The sequence below is a fragment of the Mesoplodon densirostris genome, chromosome 3, assembly GCF_025265405.1.
Source record: "Mesoplodon densirostris isolate mMesDen1 chromosome 3, mMesDen1 primary haplotype, whole genome shotgun sequence".
Taxonomy (NCBI): Eukaryota; Metazoa; Chordata; class Mammalia; order Artiodactyla; family Ziphiidae; genus Mesoplodon; species Mesoplodon densirostris.
Window position 1 is genome coordinate 82,960,102 of NC_082663.1, and position 3,615 is coordinate 82,963,716.

At 36.8% G+C, this 3,615-nt stretch overlaps 1 pseudogene; it reads left to right on the plus strand.

Moving 5' to 3' along the window:
* The first annotated feature begins 735 nt into the window (after positions 1-735).
* LOC132486795 (phosphatidylinositol-glycan biosynthesis class W protein-like) lies at positions 736-2,132 on the plus strand (annotated as a pseudogene).
* Positions 2,133-3,615: the final 1,483 nt, after the last annotated feature.

Here is a 3,615-nt window from a genome sequence, read left to right on the forward strand (position 1 = left end):
GACTTTGAGCCTGTGATTACTTACACATCCTACTCACCTTTAAGAATTTAGCTGAAAAAAATTGGGATAAAAAACAATAGAGAGATAAATAAATGTAGACACAGGCATACATCATTTTCTTGTGCTTTGCTTCATTGCGTTTTGCAGATATTGTTTTTTTTTACAAATTGAAGCTTTGTGGCAACGCTGTGTAGAGCAAGTCAATTGGCACCATTTCTCCAACAGCATGTGTTGACTGCAAGTCTCTCACATTTTGGTAATTATCATAATATTTCAAACATTTTCATTATTATTATTTTTGTTATGGTGAGCAGTGATCAGTGAGCTTTGATGATACTGTTACAATTGTTTTGGGGCACCACCAATCATACCTATATAAAATGGCAAACAATCAACAAATGTTGTGTGTGTTCTGATTGCTCCACCAACAGGCAGTTCCCCTGTCTCTCTCCTTCTCCTCAGGCCTCCCTATTCCCTGGGACACAATATTGAAATTAGGCCAATTAATAACCCTACAAATGATTCTAAATATTCAAGTGAAAGCAAGAGTCACACATCTCTCACTTTAAATCCAAAGCTAGTACTCATTAATCTTGGTGAGGAAGGCATGTCAATAGCTGCATCAGCCAGAAGCACTGCTTGGAAGGCAGAAGCTTACATGGCTCTCTACAGTGGGGCACCGAGACCACCAGAAGCACATGAGGAAGAAGAAAAAGTGTCTTCTGTCCTCTACTCTGTACCCTGTGTAGAGGGCTCCTGATCATTCTCTCACAGCATTTATGTTCTTCTTCATATACCTGGAGAACTCTATTCTTCATTCACTTTGCTTTCCTAATAGTTCCTCTCGTGACCACTTTGACCATTTTTTCTTCATTTGTCCTCCTTGATGACCTTGTTGTAATTATCTTGGGGGCAGGGCTGCTTTATGAAATATACTGCGGGAGAACTTGCTATGCCAGAATGTCTGTCCAGAAAATCCTTGAAAAATTCTTGGAAGTCAGTCCCAGCCATCTCTGTTTCTGTGTAATTAGCAGTGCATTTACTGCTGTTGCCATTTTGGCTGTGGACTTCCCACTTTTTTCCAGAAGATTTGCCAAAACCGAGCTCTGTGGGATAGGAACAATGGATTTTGGAGTAGGAGGTTTTATTTTAGGGACTGCAATGGTTTGTCCAAAGGTTAGGAGAAAATATACAAAAGGGTCCAGACTTTGTTATCTTACAAAGTCATTGTACTCTGGCCATTACTCTTCCTAGGAACGGGACGATTAGTCATTATAAAATCCATAGGCTATCAGGAACATTTAACTGAGTATGGAGTTCACTGGAACTTTTTCTTTACCTTAATAGTTGTGAAATTGATAATATTAATGTTATTGATTATTTCTTCCCTAAATAAATCCTGGATTGTGGCCATCAGCATTACTGTATTATACCAGCTAGCCGTTGATTTTACCCCACTGAAACAGTTAATTTTATATGGCACTGATGGCAGTGGCACAAGGGTTGGTTTATTAAATGCCAACCGAGAAGGAATAATTTCTACCTTGGGGTACGTGGCAATACACATGGCTGGTGTTCAAACAGGGTCATACGTGCTTAGAAAAAGATCACACATCAAAGACTAGATAAAAGTAGCATATTGTATTCTACTGACAGCCACTGGCCTCTTCATATCTCTTTACATAGTTTAGGTAAATGTAGAAGTAGCATCTCGAAGAAAGGCCTATTTAGCCTTTTGTATTCGGCTAGTTGCTTCTTGCCTGATCCTTCTTAGTAGTTTATTACTGGGTGATATAATTTTGAGTTTTGCCAAATTTCTAATTTAAGGGGCAGCAGTACCATGTTCTTAGAAACTTATTCAGTCACCTACTGCAAATAAAAAGCATTCAGAATCTCTAGTCTCTGAAACTGAAAGAAAGGAACCCATTCTTTGTTTAATCACAGCAATGAACAGAAACCAGTTAATTTTCTTCTTGCAGTCAAATGTAACAACTGCCCTAGACAACCTGTTGGTAGATACATTACACAGCAGTACCTTGTGGGCCTTATTTGTGCTCCATCTCTACAGGTTTACCAACTGCTTAATTATATATGTGCTACACTTGTAAGATAAGACAATAAAATTTTGGTGATCAATACGGGTAGTATATGCTTTGAGCAATATTATAATTTTTTCTGTCTAAACGTATAATTTTACTATTTTTTTGAATTTTATTTTATTTATTTTTTTATACAGCAGGTTCTTACTAATAAAAACCTAACTGAGCAATATTATTTTAATGAGGAAGAATATAAAATGTGAAGAAAATGGGCTTTTGGTAACCCAGGGTTAACTGTATTTTATTATAAAATTAAGTTTCACTCCTACTCTAACAGTAGTGATGCTTAATATTTTAAATGTATCTCAACACTATGTAAAACAAACCAATACCAAAGAAACATAGCCTTGTGACTTGTTAGAATATTTATAAATTTCAGTATTTTTTTTCTTTTTAAAAAAAATTTTTATTGAAGTCTAGTTGATTTACAATGTTGTGTTGGTTTCAGGTGTGCAGCAAAGTGAATCAGTTATACATATACATATATCCACTCTTTAAATTTCAGTATTTTAAAGAAACTGTTGTGTTTACAGTTGTGCCACTGGAAGACTGGAGGGTGGGGAGGAGGATTTTTACTTTCCATCTTATATCACGTATTATCATTCTGTATTTTTTACTGTATGTATTTTATAATATTTACATTAAAATATCTCAGTTGTGGAATAGTCACAAAAACAAAAGTCGAGATAGGCTGAAAGTTAGGCCACTTGTATCAGTTAGCCAAGTTGTGGATGCAAAGGAAAAGTTCTTGAAGGAAATTAAAACTGCTACTCCAGTGAAATACAAATGAGAAGAAAGTGAAACAGCCTTATTGCTGATATGCAGAAAGTTTTAGTGGTCTGGATAGAAGATCAAACCAGCCACAACATTCCCTTAAGCCAAAACCTAGTCCAGAGCAAGGCCCTAACTCTTCAATTCCATGAAGGCTGGGAGAGGTGAGGAAGCTGCAGAAGTAGTTTGAAGCTAATTTTGCTTCATAAGGTTGAAGGAAAGAAGCCACCTCCATAACATAAAAGTACAAGGTGAAGCAGCAAGTGCTGATGTAGAAGCTGCAGTGGGTTATCTAGAAGATCTAAGATAATGAATGAAAGTGGCTACGCTAAACAAACAGACTTTCAATGTTAATAAAACAGGTTTATATTGGAAGATGCCATCTGGGACTTTCATTGCTAGAGAGGAGTCAATGCCTGGCTTCAAAGCTTCAAAGGACAGTCTGATTTTCTTGTTAGAAGCTAGTGCAGCCCAAGACTTAAAATCGTAGCCAGTGCTCATTTACCATTCTGAAAATCCTAGGACCCTTAAGTATTATGCTAAATCTACTCTGCCTGTGCTCTGAATGCAACAACAATGCCTGGATGACAACATCTGTTTACAACATGGCTTACTGAATATTTTAAGCCAACTGTTGAGACCTATTGTTAGAAAAAAAAAAAAAAGGATTCCCTTTCAAAAATATTACTGCTCATTGACAATACACCTGGTAGTCACCCAAAAGCTCTGATGGAGATGGACAAGG